Raw genomic sequence first — 18,028 nt, 5'->3', positions numbered from 1 at the left:
AGTGGTGTCCTCCCTGTGGAATGCCCTCCCTTCAGTTTTAGAAGACATCAGAAGGCAGCCTTGTGTCGGGAAGTTTTTAATGTTTTATTATGTTTTTATATGTGGTGCAAGCCGCCGAGAGTGGCTGGGGAAACCCAGCCAGATGGGTAGGGATTTGCTCAGATGGGGTTTGTTCAGGGTACGTGTGCACAGGATTGCAGCCTTAATCATTTGTTAATTTCAGCTGTTTCTTTTCCAGGTAAATGGGTTGTTGTGCAACGAATGTGCACGCCGTACATCAACACACACTCTTCCTCCAACCATGCACTGCATTTATATTTTCTGTTTCTGTTTTACAGAACAAACCCTTCTCAGCATGCCTCTATAACAGAAGTGGTTGTATTGACTTTTTATTATTATTTTATTTTTGTTCTGCTCCAACGTTTTGTGTTCCACCTTCATACATAATAGCCAATGTGGCTTCAGAAGTAACAAAAGAATCACAATTGACAGTAAAGGTAAAGGTAAAGGGACCCCTGACCATTAGGTCCAGTCGTGGCCGACTCTGGGGTTGCGGCGCTCATCTCACTTTATTGGCCGAGGGAGCTGGCGTACAGCTTCTGGGTCATGTGGCCAGCATGACTAAACTGCTTCTGGTGAACCAGAGCAGTGCACGGAAAAGCCGTTTATCTTCCCACTGGAGCGGTACCTATTTATCTACTTGCACTTCATGCTTTCGAACTGCTAGGTTGGCAGGAACAGGGACTGAGCAATGGGAGCTCACCCCATCGCAGGGATTCGAACCACCGACCTTCTGTGGTTTAACCCACAGCGCCACCCGTGTCCCCAATTGACAGTACAATCCTATATATTCCTCCCCTCTCTCGGGTGGCGCTGTGGGTAAAACCTCAGTGCCTAGGACTTGCTGATCATAAGGTCGGCGGTTTGAATCCCCGCAGCGGGGTGAGCTCCCGTCTTTTGGTCCCAGCTCCTGCCCACCTAGCAGTTCGAAATCACCTTAAGTGCAAGTAGATAAATAGGTACCGCTTTATAGCGGGAAAGAAACGGCGTTTCCGTGTGCGGTGCTGGCTCGCCAGCTGCAGCTTCGTCACGCTGGCCACGTAACTCGGAAGTGTCCTCGGATGGCACCAGCTCCCGGCCTCTTAAGCGAGATGAGCACGCAACCCTAGAGTCGGACACGACTGGCCCGTACGGACAGGGGTACCTTTACCTCTCTATATGTGTGTTTACTCAGAAGTAGGTCCCAATTAGTTCTATGGGGGCTTACTCCCAAGTAAGTGAGTACAGGATTGCAGCCTTAAATCTAAAATCACAGTAATTAAAAAATAAAGCCAAATGTTGGAAAAAACAATTTGGTGAACACAAACATGGCCTTCTTAGTGCGGTCACAATTCAGAATATGGTAAGGACAATGGAGTTCTCCCCTCCTCTCAGCTTACCTGAGGCATGCAGTGTGTGCCTGGATGTACATACACTGCAGCCCTCAATTACAGTAAGAGGTTGGTGTGCATCTCCCATAGAAGGATCCATCTGTCTCCAGAGCCCCAGCCTGCAAATTGTTCCTGCTCCCAAGGACCTTGCAGGCTAGGGCACTGGGGAGGAGAAAGACAGGGAATATGGAAAGTAGACACAAGCATCCCATGAAAAATAGCTCATTGAATTTTGGTTCATGAACTCCGTTCTACGCTGTGCACTCCACTACTGGCAAACGTATTCCTTGTTTTATTTACAAAGGAAAAAAGGGGAAAGCATTCCTCACTGAGCAAAGTTAGAGAGCTTCCCATCCATTCTGTGTCGATGACACATGGTACTATTAGCTCAAACGGAGCTCGCAATAGGTTCGTGCTCTCTTTGGTGCTAGCAATTGTTTCCCCATACCTCCCTCCCCCTCCCGAAGGCCGCCTTTCATCCAGAAATAAACTGAACACCACAAATCCTGAACCAGGGATTTCATTTTCTGCTCCTGTCAACAATTACAAAGAAGCACAAATGTTAAGGAAGCCTCCTCTACCCACACGTTGTCTGCCTCTTGCTTAGCACTTTGCAGACTCACAGCTTTTTCAAAACACCCACGGTCTGCTTACCTCTCTCACATAAGTCATCAGCATAGACCTCCACTGAACACAAGCTGCTTCAACCATTAGATAACTGGTCCAAAAGAGTATCATAATATGGATTTCTTGTGGTTCTGATATGGTGATGATGATGATGATAACAACCACTATGTTAATAATTCAGTTTCTTAACTGCCCTTCACCATGAGGTCCCAGGGAAAGTTACAACAATTTCAGAGTACATTATTCAACAGTTTCAAACTAATTAGTGTCACAAGAATAGGGTGGGTCCCAAAATCATACAAAACTGGCAGGAAGTCCCGCTTGCAAAGGATAAGTAGGAAGCTCGTTTTATGCTCCTATTTATTTATATCCTATCTTTCCTCCGGACGCGGGTGGCACTGTGGGTTAAACCACAGAGCCTTGGACTTGCCGATCAGAAGGTTGGCGGTTCAAATCCCCGCGACGGGGTGAGCTCCTGTTGCTCGGTCCCTGCTCCTGCCCACCTAGCAGTTCGAAAGCACCTCAAAGTGCAAGTAGATAAATAGTTACCGCTCCGTCAGGAAGGTAAATGCCGTTTCCGTGCGCTGCTTTGGTTCGCCAGAAGTGGCTTAGTCATGCTGGCCACATGACCCGGAAGCTGTATGCCGGCTCCTTTGGCCAGTAAAGCGAGATGAGCACCGCAACCCCAGAGTCGGCCACGACTGGACCTAATGGTCAGCAGTCTAGCCCCTACTCCACACTGCATCTTATTCCTTTGCGGCAGTGTCTCTGCCTGCTCCTACACCTGATGTGACATATGATGGAGAAGGTGGGCATAGTTCGTGAGGAATGGCTTTGTGGGTCAAATTGGGATCTGTGCTTGGCCTAATTAAGTCCACAGACTGGAGCATCCACTGGATTTAGGTCAGTGTTTCCCAAACGTGGGTCTCCAGCTGTTTTTGAACTACAACTCCCACCATTCCTAACTAGCAAGTCTGGGAAACCCTGATGAGCCTATTAAATTCTAGACACTTATTTAAGCAAGATGCTATAATCATAGTACAGTGAATCTCAAAATAACGATCAGTATTGCACTTACAGCAGTGCATAGTTTATTAAGATACCTTTTCATGAAATTATTTAACAAAATATAAATTTCAGTTTATAATTTGTTTTATTAAAATGAAACCAAAGTGTATCCATGAATAAATTAGTTTGCATTGATCACTGCTGGGCAGGTTTCCACTTTGGTTATGGCACAGAGGGAGGGAAGGTTATGACTTTATTAGTCAGAACTCGCAGTGAATTAAACGGAACATATGTAGCTTGGGAAATTGTCTTATTTTCCTTTTCTATAAGGTTCAGCGTGTTCAATAAAGGTACCAAGGAAACTGATACAGCATCCATATTTTGCTGGATATAGGTACAAGGCAAATCTCTTGATACAAATATGGTTTACACACACTAAAAACACTGATCTTAATAAGCTGGCTACAGATTAGTTAAATAAGAGTGCTTTGGTCTAATCCGATTTGCAGCTGGATTCGCAATTTGGTTAAGCTGAAGCATTTTAATTTAAGCTGATTTAATCTCATTCAAATCTACAGAGCTAAACCAGCTTAAACCTTAGCAATTTAGCTTAACTGGGTTAAGGATGGAGCTGTTATTCACATTACTGCCAATGGAACAAAACAAGTTAAATTCTAACTACTTGTGTGTGGGTTGGGCTGCCCTTGACCTTAATATCCTACAGATTGGCTTAGGCTGCAATCCAGGCCACACTGATTGGGATGCGAACTGCACTGAAATCAATGTGTTCAAGAGCCACTCTGGGCATTGCAGCAGGCTAGAAGAGAGGACAGGCACATGACAAACTTGTGAGCCTTGTGTAATGCCCACATATCTCCCCGGTGAAAAGAGGCAACATCTCCTGCTGCATATATGAGTTGTCACTTGACCTGTTACAAAGCGTCCCTCACCCAGAATGCTTCTCTTTCATCCTCCACAATCGGGATGGAGTCAGGCTTCTCTTCATGCACCATGCTATTCCATGTCTGGTCTTACATAGCCAATAGATTTGTTTTCCAAACATATGCTATTAAGATAAGAGAGTGGAAACCTTGTTGATGGCTGGGCAGGCAGTCAATAAGGTCTGGTCACCTGGGAACTTGCAACTCATTTGGAGAGTTCCTCAATCCACATTTGTGAACGGATCCTTTAGTCAAGGAGCAAGGAGGATGGTGGAGAGGCAAGCTACCGACTATGATAATGCTTCCCAGAGACCCAAGAGAGTAAGGAGCACACAGGACCGATCAAGCTCTGCCTTTACTGGGACTGATTTAGCAAGCTCCAACACGAACAAGGAGAATGCTGGAAGCTCATAAAGGCAATAGGAAACGTGTCAGGCTCCTGCTTAAAATTCGTTAAATCTTACAAGAAAACCACTTAAAAAGTAGATGATGGGATTTGCAGGGGCAATCAATAAGGAGGACAGTGCTTTCTTAATCCCACTACAATACCATTGCTTCCCATTTACAAAGCCTCCCCTGTCGCATCCCACCCACCTCCTGCCACTTCATTTCCACAAACGCCCATGGAAGCCCTATGTTTGCTGCCAAATGTGTAGTTCCATCCTGATGTCTCCTTTGAAAATGCACATCGGATCATGCTGTTGGCAGCAGTTGCAATGTTACCCCCAGCCAATGCTTGTCTTAGGAAAACCCACACCGATTCTTTTGATATGCTAAATATATTATGGCAAACAAGAGGGAGTGGGGAACTGAAGGAAAAGGAAACATTAACAATGACCCCACTTGATTTATAAAGGCAGAGATTTTAAATGCTACCAAGCCGGCCCATCATGCTATATAGCACGGGTGTCAAACACAAGGCACATGGGCCGAATCCGGCCCGCCAGACCTCATCATGTGGCCCGTGTAGTCTGGTCTATTTATATCTGTGAGGGAAGCTTGGGCTATGGCGCGCGCACAGGGCGCCTCGGGTCCCTTCTGCGCAGGCGCAGGCCTCCCCCTCCTCCAGCTACCTAGCCGAGACTTATTTGACACAGCGAGGGTGGGGTCGGATACGGGAGGCCGCCGCTGCTGCTCTCAACTTCTTTTCGGGCTTGCCGGGGTGAAATAAGTCCCGGCGGGAGCCCAGCGCGCCTGCGTGAGGTGGAACGCAGAGAAGGACAGAGCCGGCTTCGCGCGCGTTGGAGAGAGGGAGACCGAGAGCGCGTTTGTGTTTCGGGAGCGCGCCCTGTGAATACTCGGGGTGGCGTGCTTTTGCTTTGCTTTTCTTTATTTATTTCTTTAGGCGCGTTTCCGCGCTGCCCAATGACCAGCACCCTCTGCCTCTGGGGATTCGCGATTCAAAAGCAAATTCGATACGCAAGTGCATGTTTTGTAAATAACGTCAGGCGCGGCTTCCGCAGGGTGCGCATTGCAAAAATTTATATATGGGAAAAAAGCTGATAAGGAATTGGTTTATTTTTTAGGGTATTTACACATCATGCAATTTTTTCCTCAATGTTATTACAGGGTCCGGCCATCAGTTGCCACCCTCCTCAAAGGTTTAGGGTAGGTAGCAAAGGGGGGAAAATCCAAACAAATGCTCGATTAAAATTTGGGGAATGAGAAAAATTAAAACCTGCACATCTTGTGTAACTTAAACATCAAGCCAAACAGAAAACAATTTTTATATTCATATATGTATTCAAATGAAATCAAGGTGTAGTGTTCCATGAGCCAGAAGCTCTGCATTACTTAATCCAGCTGTTAAAGGTGTCATGGGCTTTGAAGACACTCAAACTCAAACCGGCCCTTTGAGGGTGACCAAACTGCTGATGCGGCCCCCGATGAATTTGAGTTTGACACCCCTGCTATATAGCTTAGAATGCCCACTCAGGGTGGACATTGTCTGGTTTTTACAATTTTTGTTTAATAAAATTACAAAACTTTTTCCTTCTTTGAAGATGATTTTGAGTATAACATTTCATTCACAGAACATCTACTCGCCAGGAACACATTACTAGCCACTAATGATATGTGTTGCAGACAGTAGCTAGTTCAATGAACGAAACATTACAAACGGATTTCAACTTTTATAGCTTGGTGAAAAGCCACAGGTATGTGCAATTGACAATGCGTTTCTCTACACAGCAATATTTGCTCGATAGTCATGCATCTTCAGAAAGATAAGTATAGTTGACCCTATTCCCACTTCATTCCACTGAGGAAAGATCTACGTGACTTCTATTTAACACTGAAGTGTTCTTCGCCCATTTCAAAATGTATGCAAGCAATTTCTCTTTGATGAAGTTACTTGATCTCCTAAGCTACAAAGAAGTTAATGACGCATGGCTTGCACTGTATGCCCAGAGTGCAAAGCATTATGTAGGTTTTATCTCAGAGACAATGCAATGGGGCTTATCAGTAGTCCCATTACAGAAATTAGAAATTAAGGGCAAAGCCAGCTGAGGGCAGTTCCAGACATGGGCTTTCTCAAGTGATTAGTCTGCTTTCGCAGGTGACCAACTTTTCGCCAATCACTGCTGGTTCAAATGACAGGGCCACCGTGAACGAAACACCATGAAGGATGATGTGCAAGGGGTGAAACTGTGAGAAGTTTGGACAGATTCCAAAAGCAAGGAAGGTTTGCAGCATTTCCAACAAGCGACATGAAGCAAAGCCAGAGATTCAGAGCTTCAGCGCAGAGTTGGTGACCAGCTGTTCCCGGACAAGGTGCAAGAATCTTTTGTGCGAGATTCTGAGGTGGAGGCACACCTGGCTTCCATCCCCTTGCACCACCACCTCTGCCAGTACAAAGGGCTACAGGAAGGCACACCCCATTCTCATGCACATTGCTAACAATGGGTCCTTTTGCACCAACTACAGAAGCGTCTGTAACCTGAAGCGTCTGTAACCCGAGGTACCACTGTACTTGGGAGGAATGGGCTGTGGAAGTGGTTACACACCATGTTTAAATCCTATGCTGTCAGGAAAAAAACACCTCACTGCAACTGAGTGTTTCGCCATTGCAAAGGCTTAAACAGGTCGGCTTCGTGCAGTGCCTCTGTGAGCATGGGGCATCATAAACACACCAAAGAAAAGCTCCCTAAAGAAATCACCATGGATGTTTGTGAATCTAAAGCAGAACAGAGCCGATGCCGTATTGCTTGCATACAGATTTGGTTCTGAAGTATTTTTTTCTCTCCTTCCTGATTGATTAGCAGGTATCATTAGACACATGAATTGCTCCATCTAATCAGATGATAAAAGATTATTCATGTGATGGGCTTATAATTTGAATACATTCTGAGTGGCATCATCAAATGCTAATTAAATTCTAGACTTTCCTTTTTTATAATTGGTACCAGGGGAGTATTCTACACATAATTTTGAGTCAAGGGGAAAAAAAGTCCTAACATCTTCTTTTAATACACGTTTAATTGCATGGTGCCAATTAAGGCACAGTCATCCCAGTCCACATATGGTGCTTGTACCAGGAGACCCACATTCTTATGAAAAATATGCAGTGGGGAGACATCTACCTGATTGCCTATTGCAATGCCATTTTCCTGCTAGACTAAGAGCTCAGGTAGGTTAAGATGGCCAAATATATACAGATATAGGGACGGTATACAAATTTAATAAATAATAAAAATACATAAAAACAAACAAACAGGTATCCTGGTTTCTGAGACTACTCATAGCTTGAATCAGCTGTGGGGAACCTGAAGCCCACAGGAATAATTAAGTACACCATACCTCCCAGTTGGCTGCAAAGTTGATGCCAGATATGGTTATCAAGTGTGGTACAGGTAAACTTGGCCTACAGGAATTGAGGGAGAGATAGATCCAGCCCATCAGGTCTCTTCATTTGTCCCACAAGGCTGTTTACCAAGCCACATCCACCAGCATTATATGTCATTGTCAATGCATTATATGCATTGTATGTCAGAGGATTCAAATGAACAGTCTGTCTGTCTGTCTGTCTGTCTGTCTGTCTGTCTGTCTGTCTCCCTCTCTCTCTGTGTGTAAAAATACTCTGTGACTTCATTAGCTCAGTTACCCGCTTGCCTCTTCATCTGAATACATGCCACAGTTAATATATTGAAAAGAACATAGTCTTCATACGGGGTGGGGGAGATATGTCTTCAAAGGTCAAAGATGATTCAAATATACATTGCTGTGGCATTGGGGAAGTTTCACCATGATCAATATTTGCATGCAGTTCATATAAGAAGTTTCCTAACTCCCACATACCATATTGCTCCTCCATTTCAACACAAATGTAAGAAACAGAATTAAGTGTTGTGTTCTATTTTCTAACCATTTTCAAATTTTGAAGCCAGCATGTGGGCAAAGCCCACATCCAGTTTCTAAAAAGGTCTTCCCCTAGTTGAAAGGATGATTTCTAAATTGAATATGTTAATGACGGTGGTGATGGTGGTGTTTGATTACTGTGGTGGATAAGAGAATACTTATTTCCATAAAAAAATACTTAGTATATATAGAGCACATTTACAGCACTAAAACCGTTTTGAATAACATCACCACAGCAATCCTACAACAGGTAGGCCTGTATTACCATCCTTGTATATTAAATGGGGTGGTGGCTTAGCTAGGGCTGCCAAATAGATTTGTGACTGAATTGAGATTTGAATTACGTTTTCTATCTAACAGCTCACAATTTTGTTACATGAGTTCTTCATCCTACTTTACATACATGTCTTCATTGAGCCATCCAGTAATGAACCCAAGATCTCATTCCTAATCAGTCACTTCAAGTTCAGACCTAATGAGCATATATATGTGGAACTTGTATATCCCCCCACCCCCATTTTGCATCACTTTATACTGGCTTACATTGAAGCATTATTTACATAAATAAATGGGAGTAAAATATGCTGTTCTTCAGTCTCCTTCCACCCTCAAGCTAATGGATTCCCACGGAATGATGAATTCATAACTACAAGACTAATAAATGGTTTCAGCCGTCTCGGGAGTGTGGGCTCAAACTCACAAATGTGTCTTATGATGGGTGAGTACTTAGTCTGCACAATGAAGTTCAAAGGCATGAATAGCCTCTTTCAGTTGTTAAGACCTTGTTTCAAAATTAGTATTACACACCAGTTGGATGTTTCTGAATGGGGCCCGTTTTATTCAAGCACAGTTAATTGCAAATGTCAGATTTCCTCAAAGCACATCTGCAGCAACCAGGTCCCCCCTCTCCTCCCTGTCATTTTTTGCTCAGATGCCCTGAGGAACAGTTTCTTTCGAGAGTGACCTACATTATGGCAGGCTGGCTGCTACAGCTGCAGGGAGTTATCTTTTAAGGTGGTGTCAACTGTCAGACTAATACTGAAACACCAGTCCCTGGCTGTTAACTTCTCCAGGGATGGTTTCTGGGAACCCTCCAGTCTTGCATAAAAAGAGCCAAGTCCAGGAGACAACTCCTTTTGTCCATTTAAGAAAGGGGGGAAAAGCTGCATCACATATATTGTGCTTCCTTTTCTGCAATGCCAGTGTTATGTTCTACTAGCAGCTACTTGGCTGCCAAGTAGCAAATGCCAGATATGTTCTTAAGCAACGAACAGAGTAGAAACTAGTGACAACAGAATGTCTATATTTCAGAAGTAGCCATTCTCTCTCTCTCTCTCTCTCTCTCTCTCTCTCTCTCTCTCTCTCTCCATATATACGCCACAAAGATACAGCTTTTACATTCATATTCCACCTTTTCGCCAAGGAGCTCAAGGTGGCATACATCAGTGGTGTGTGGTCAGACGACTAGGGGGACTAGGCTAGTCCCCTAAATGTTCCCTTGGCACCAGCTTCTGGCTGGCTGAGGGAGGCATGATTCTCTGATGGCTCCAAGAGCCCTTCCACCACCTTCCCAAAGTCCGCCTGGCTTTGGGAAGGAGGCAGGAGGGCTCCAGCATCCTGTCAGAGACCTGGCTCCTCTTTCCCAAAGCCTGGGAAGCTTTTGCTCAGCTTATGGAGGTGGGCAAGATGCTCACATACGCGACATTGGGACATGGCAATATCGCCCCCCCCCCCACCGCCCTTGCAAGCTGGTGCCTGTGGCCCTAACCGTTCTCCTACAAAAAAAATTCACCGCATGTCACTGGCATATATGGTTGTTGCCCTCCTTGTTTTGTTAGTTTCTGTTTGCCACTGTGCAGTGCTTTGGAGTCACAAGACTCTGGTTACATTCCAGAGACATTCCAGGCTGTTGGAAGCCTCATGGAAGACAGGAGACAGATGTGACGTTACTGGTTTCCTGTTCCTTTGTTTTCCAGTTGCTCTCTGAGAGAGAGGATGTATTCCTTTTCTGCCTGCGTAGCTTAGTAATGCGTAGCTTGGGCTACCTAGTAATGTAGCCCAAACTTCTCATCTCTTCCCTGTGCTGGAAACTCTGCTGAATGGGGGATGTGCCTGGAGCCTTATCAGAGGCTCAGGTCGTTAATCACGCTGGAGGGTGATTCCGGAAGAGTTGCTCAGTCGAACACAGATTCCAACAGTTTTATCCTCGTAATAACCCTGTAACACCTTACTTAGACTGTTAGACTGAGGGGTGTTGACTGGGCAGAGGTTACCCACTGACCTCCATGGTTAAGTAGGAATTTGTACACTTGTTTCAAAGGTCCTAGTCTGTGTAGAAACACCCTCAAGCAGTGAACCTGCTCCATTCTCATAGGGCAAGTGCAACGCCAAGCAGAACAAATTGATCACCCACTCTCTTGGCACAGGAACCAACTACTAGCTGCACCTCCAACTTTCAGTTTATCGTTTAGTGGCCCCCATTCAGCTCATTACCACACCCAAGAACCGGTTCAACACCTTAAACACGTCACCTGTTTGGCAATTCAGCAGTGTGGCCTGGAAGACAAGGTACCCCCCCCCAATCATTGGGTTTACCCGGTTCCAGTTTCAAGGGTGGAATGCCATAGCTGAACTGGTGACCTGTTTCTAAATACAAATACCTTACCCTCAAAACGTTTAGATGGCAGACATAGTAAAGATATTGTAAGCAGCAGACACTGCCCTTGTAATAACGAAGAGGTGGAGTCAGTGCCACATGTTCTTTCTAAATGTAGTTGTTTTCAGTGGGCTAGAGAAACTGATATTTTCCACTCTACATAGTCCTTTCCAGGTTAATCATCTGAGTCATTTTAGTAGAGACCTTTTAAAAAGTTGCAAAATTTCTAAATATTCCAATTTCCCTCAGACAATGTACAATTGCTTTCCGATTTGTCTCTTTTAACTACATTCATGGGTTTTTTCCCCATTCTGTAGCTTTTGTTTGTGATGGTTGGGCTATAAATAAATTACATTTGCATTAGGAACAAGTGTATACTTATTTTCAAACCACCTGTTAGATTCTGACTTAAAATTCAGGTGTACATTGAAAAAAAAAAGTCTTAGGTAAACACCCCCAAAACGTAATGTGTGAAAGGGCTCATTGACAACACAGTGTAAAATAAATAGGACTGAAATTGGAGGGGGGGGAATAAATGATTATATGATCATTTCAGAACTTCATTTTGCTCAGCAACAAGCTGTATACACATGTAATAAGAGTGCAGATGTCTGATTTCTAGACTGATAGGAGAAGAACAGGAATGAAAATGATCTGAAAAACTCAAGCAGAAGTAAAGTATTGTTCAAACATTCAGTAAAGTAAAACCATAAATAATGCACAAGTATTAAATGGATGATAATTGGCTGGAAAGCTTTACTGCAAAAAGAAACCTGGCATTTATGGATAATCTGCTTGAGAACGAGGAAGCAGTATTATGCTACAATCAAAAATGGTAAAATAGCCACTGGGCTATTTCTTCAGAGGTATCATACTGAAAATGTTGGGTATAATAGTTTCACTTTGTTCAGGGATGTTTGAGAAAGATTGTACTGGTGGTTGTTAACGGCTGCCCTGCCTGCATGCATATGCGGGTTGTACAGACAGTATCACTCTGTGCAGCAAATTGCCATAACAACTCACATTTGCCTGCTGTGATGTGACTGCAGTATTCCCTAGGATCCTCAGACACAGCACTTATCTCCAACGTTTTCATAAATCCTTACAACAATTATAAGTCAGGAGAAATGCAGTGAACGTGAGCAACATCAAAGCAGGAGGAAATGAACAAAGCAGCTTGGGTAAGGGGCACATGGAACAGGCAGTTAGTGACCGTGCCGTGTGCCAGCCCCTCCTCCAACCTGGGGAATTGCGGTTGTCCTATCTGCCAGCCCTCAGGTCTGCAGCTGCTGTTGCTGAATGCCAGGTTGGCTCTGAATAAATACCTCCCTCATCCATGATCTGATTAAGGATGAAGAGGCTGATCTGGTCTGTATGGATGAGGAGGCTGAGACCTGGGTGGGTGAGCAGGGTGGAATTGGTCTCACCTAAGTACTCAGTACTCAATGTTTTGAATTATGGTGCTGGAGAAGACTCTTGAGAGTCCCATGGACTGCAAGAAGATCAAACCTATCCATTCTTAAGGAAACCAGTGAGTGCTCACTGGAAGGACAGATCACGAAGCTGAGGCTCCAATACTTTGGCCACCTCATGAGAAGAGAAGACTCCCTGGAAAAGACCCTGATGTTGGGAAAGATGGAGGGCACAAGGAGAAGGGGACGACAGAGGATGAGATGATTGGACAGTGTTCACAAAGCTACCAGCATGAGTTTGACCAAACTGCGGGAGGCAGTGGAAGACAGGAGTGCCTGGCGTGCTCTGGTCCATGGGGTCACGAAGAGTTGGACACGACTAAACAAAGTACTCAGTGCAGCAGACTTGCTAAGATTCTTCTCAGCTGAGATTCTTTTTTTTTTGGGGGGGGGGGTCCTAGAGTGTGTGTTCCGGGCAATTTGGACAGATTAGGGATTCTGCTGGTTTACCACTCACAAGTGGCATAGACTGGGTTGCCACTGCCCGGGGCAAGGCAACTACTGAGACCCCTAACCCATGGACTGTTAGCACTCCCTCAGTTCCTTCCACCAGTCCAGTATTGAATAACATCAATTAAAGACTCTACAACACTGACTTCTGTATCTTCAATGTACTCATATCAAATCACTTGAGAAATTTGCCCCACCAGCTCCCTGGTCACCCTTGCAGCACCCCAGAGCATCATTTACAGAGCTAGGATCAGCTTCCATTTCCAGAGATACTGGGGTGGGCTGGGGACTCCCATGTCCATATTACATCTTTAGATGCTTTGTTGCACAAACTCTTCAAGTAGCACTTGTGGAACAGCTGTGGAATAGCACTAATGAACAAACTCATTCAACCCATACTCCTTTGAATTCAACTGATGAAATCAAAAATACATCAATATTATTATTTTTTAAAATAAGAAACTAGTATTGGAATGAAATTGGTTTTTTGTGTTTTTTGAAATTGGCAACACTTCAGTTGATATCTGGAAAACTACTTTACACTAGCTGAAGGCTTGGGTACACTCACTGATTTTTTTTTTTAATTTTTAGAATTGGAACAGAAGACAGCCACAAAATGCCATGGCACAAATTGCTAATGAAAGCCTCTCCAAATCCAAAATGAGCTTTCTAAGCTGAATGGGGCACTGCTCTTCAAGACACAGAAGCCCAAGTCCCCTCTCCAAGCCTAGAGCTAGTCATGCAGTTTCTTGGATCCCAGTTCATATATTTTTGTGTTAAGGAAACTTCCACAATGGAACAATTTCATTTCCATTTTCCAGCTCTACAGCAATGAAGCTTATATTCTCAATTTTACACTTGAAATGCATTTTCAGTTTGCTCACTTTTCTCCCTTCAGTGATCAATGGCTTCTATATGTGGCATTTATCAATTAAGGTGTGGAATAAAAGTTGCAACCCTACAGGCTACGTGTTAAACACCTTTTCATGAAATCATGAAAGTGATCTGTAGCGTCTGGTTTGCAATTAAGCAGCAGCAGCAACAAAAACAACAACATGTTTGACATTCACATTTAACTGACACTCATGTAAAAGGCTCAAGGCTGGTCTGCTCTGTCATTCTGGTTTGAATACAGCTAATTGAAATGATCCCCTCAAAGGAAAACTTTCTGACAGACAAGTGAGTAAACAGCTTGAATTCCGATCCCCCTTCCGTTACTCTAATTATCTGGCATGGCAGATAGTGTTCAAAATCAGAACTGCCACCAAAGATCAAACCTCAAGGTTAAAAGTAAGAGATATTTGATGCTCCTTCCCAGGACAAAAGAAAAAGAAAATCCCCAAACAATGAATTCATATTTTTAATATTAATGAAACAGAGTTGCTCTACAGAAAATCCTCTCATTGCAGACCAGAAAGCTGGCCTTTTTTACTCTGTTGTAGCAAATGAGTCCAGTGGTCCCTTCTTTTAATATGCACTAAGGTTGCCATATTTTGAAGAGCAAAAAACAGGACACAACGGCCAACTTCTATTTCTAACTATGGATCACTGTGATGACTCTACCCATGAAAAAGAGGATGTGTCCTAGAAAAAGAGGACATATGGCAACCCTAGTACTCCTCATATTGGTTTCAACTATGAATCACCCTTATGCCCTCCCATCCACCCTCTATCTTAATACTAACGTTGAGAAACATTAAGTAGCGAAGTAAAGGTAAAGGTAAAGGGACCCCTGACCGTTAGGTCCAGTTGTGACCGACTCTGGGGTTGCGGTGCTCATCTCGCTTTATTGGCCGAGGGAACCAGCATACGGCTTCTGGGTCATGTGGCCAGCATGACTAAACCACTTCTGGCGAACCAGAGCAGCGCACGGAAACGCCGTTTACCTTCCCACCAGAGCAGTAACTATTTATCTACTTGCACTGGTGTGCTTTTGAACTGCTAGGTTGGCGGGAGCTGGGACCGAGCAATGGGAGCTCACCCCGTTGCAGGGATTCGAACCGCCAACCTTCTGATCGGCAAGCCCTAGGCTCTGTGGTTTAGACCACAGTGTCACCCACGTCCCAAAGTAGGATAGCTTAATTTGGGCATCTTAAAGAAGGATCAGTTGAAAACTTGTGCACAACTTACATCTCACTTGTTTGTTACTGCAGCCATATCTCCTGGCACTGGACGGGGGGGTGGGAGTTGTGTATGAAACAACTGCCAACCTTTAAAAGTGTAATGAATTAACTGATGATAGGGATGAGCTGAATTTTCCACTGGAAAAAACCCTGAAAACCGTTTAGAAAACCCCTTAAAAAGAAGCTGTGCCATTGTCGCTGCTAATGGTGAGCCCTACGCTGAGAAACTGTCAAAGTAATTTCTCTTCTCTCCTTGGAGAAATCCGATGACATGGTCCCCCCAATTTCTCTGCCCACAAGCAGGGTGGAGAATTTCCACATGGTTCTAGATAATACAAACTTGCCCGATTCCTAAGATCAGAACCCCTGCTCTGGATGCTTCCAGTTTAGGAGCTTTTTGCAGTTGTTACCGGGTTGTCGTATTTATTTATATTTGTGAGAATTTCCAGGTTATGTTCTACTGAGTATTGATGCTGACTTTTATTAATGATTATGTTGTTTTAAACCATCTTGAGGGCTATGATCGCAATGCAGAGTTGAAATATTTGGAATAAAACCAATAGAGCTGTGAAAGAAAAGGTTATCTAGCTTAACTATCAACATTATCCAACCCAGACCAAGAAAGATGTCCAATGTCCTGGAGAAGGCAAACAAATCCTAAAGAGTTGACATTTACTAACCCATCTGACTTCAAGGAAGTTCCTTCTTAATCCAGATAAATCTCTTCTGGTGAAATGAGCAGCTCTCTTGCATACAGTTGCTAAATTTCATAGACCATGAGTAACTTTTCAAAGAAACCTCCACGCAGTCTTTATGCTAAGGCAATTTCATCAAGAAGATGTCTCCATCTATGGTTAAAGCACCAGGGCAACTGAGCTGCTGTCTGTTTTCTACTTTGGAAAATAAATTGGCACATATGCTTTCAGCTGTGTCTCCACAGAAGTTCACCTACCGCAGTGACTTTTAATTATCTGTGCTAAAGCTGAAGAAAGAAACAAATATCCATAAGACAGAGATGCAGACATATAGTTGGGCCTCGCTGACTGACTCATTCACTCACTCAAGTTCTCAAAATTCTAAGGCACTAACATGATGTAGGTATATGGGGAGTCAAAAATGCCTTATTACTACAAAAAGTCTGTTAATCGGACAGTTTTGCTCTACTTGGCTGCAGGTTGCAACAAAATCATCCCTTTCAAAAAAAAAAAAATTGTGTGTGTGTAGAAAAAACACCAGGTGAAAGACCCACAATATCCATCAGCATAATAAATATGTGTAGGTCAGGAAGAGCAGGGGCTGCCACTTCAATGCCCCATTCACTACATATATTCACTGTGCATGCATATATAACCTAGAAAGGGCTAATGCTCCCTATGGATGAATCAAATTGCTTTAGCCTTTTTGTGTTGCGTGGGTTGTGTGTGTGTGTGTTGAAAACAGTTGCTTTCAGCTTCTGCCAACCTTGGGGCACCTGGATCATATTTCTCAACCTCGCTGGCCATAAAGCAGGCAGATAAAGTTATTTAGTTAGACTTGGGAGTTAGACCACAGGGCTGCAGTGGATCCAGACTCCAGGAAGCAAAGTTAGTGAACTGTGTAGAATGGAAACTGCCTCATGGCTAAGTATTGGTTTGGATAGAGAAATAAACTAGGCTATGTTTAGTGAGAGCTCTCACTATGGAAGGGAGAGCTGGACTATAAAGAAGGCTGATCGCCGAAGAATTGATGCTTTTGAATTATGGTGCTGGAGGAGACTCTTGAGAGTCCCATGGACTGCAAGAAGATCAAACCTATCCATTCTTAAGGAAATCAGCCCTGAGTGCTCACTGGATGGACAGATCATGAAGCTGAGACTCCAGTACTTTGGCCACCTCATGAGAAGAGAAGACTCCCTGGAAAAGACCCTGATGTTGGGAAAGATGGAGGGTACAAGGAGAAGGGGACGACAGAGGACGAGATGGTTGGATAGTGTTCTCGAAGCTACCAGCATGAGTTTGACCAAACTGCGGGAGGCAGTGGAAGACAGGAGTGCCTGGTGTGCTCTGGTCCATGGGGTCACGAAAAGCTGGACACGACTAAACAACAGCAACAACATGTTTAGCTGAATATGGTTTCCTACATGATTTCATTTGCTCTTATGGTTCCCCCCATTCACACATTTGAGCAAGTCCCACTTGGAGGGGAGGAATTTCCAGAACAGCCAGAAACATATCTATGTTTGCAGGATGCTCGTTCCATGTCCAGCCCAGCATGAAGTTAATATTCCTCACAACCATTGTGTGGCATGAATACATGCCTCTCATATCACCACAAGGAATCACCTATCAAGTCATCAAAAGTGAAGTGGATTGGAATGCTACAGGGGTTGGAATCACTGAGATAAATGAAGTAGTTTTGTTTATAAGTGACCCCTGTTGGAATACCAACTATGTCTCCCTAACACTAGGGTGTAACACTGTACCAGCAACATTATTTCAACTGGGTGACACAGTATTTTATATTTTCAGTGTTGTCTAACATTTTTGTGATGTTTTAATATGTATTCTTCCCTGTATATGAAATCAAACGATCAAGAGCTGCATCACTCTTCACAATCTATCAGAAGGTCAGCAGGGAGTGTGCAATGTCAGACTTTTCTCCTGGATCCCTATTAGCTTGCAAAACAGTAGTATGGAAATCATTCATGAAGCAGATTCCAGACCCTATGAGATAATTGCTCAAGATAGAAAGCTGCATCATATTTTAGCTAATGGTTTTTAAAACTGCTTATATTTGGAATTTAATTTAAGTTTTAGAAGACTGAATAAAAATGTGATGTGCATTTATATGGCCCTCTGGATTATTATTATTATTATAGCTTTTGCCAATCAACTTCTAAGGCCGCAATCCTGTACCCACTTACTTGGCAGTAAATCCAATTGAACTCAGTGGGACTTACTTCTGAGTAGGGATTGATAGGATTGCA

The 18,028-nt window shown here is 43.7% G+C and overlaps 1 protein-coding gene across 2 annotated transcripts in view; it reads right to left on the bottom strand.

Moving 5' to 3' along the window:
• Positions 1-18,028, bottom strand: part of FGF14 (fibroblast growth factor 14) — a 315,754-nt gene that overhangs the window by 20,013 nt on the left and 277,713 nt on the right. The gene's annotated exons all lie outside the window — the stretch shown is intronic.

Source organism: Podarcis vaucheri, assembly GCF_965113315.1.
Source record: "Podarcis vaucheri genome assembly, chromosome: 4".
NCBI classification, from domain to species: Eukaryota; Metazoa; Chordata; class Lepidosauria; order Squamata; family Lacertidae; genus Podarcis; species Podarcis vaucheri.
This window is presented reverse-complemented; position numbering and strand designations above follow the sequence as displayed.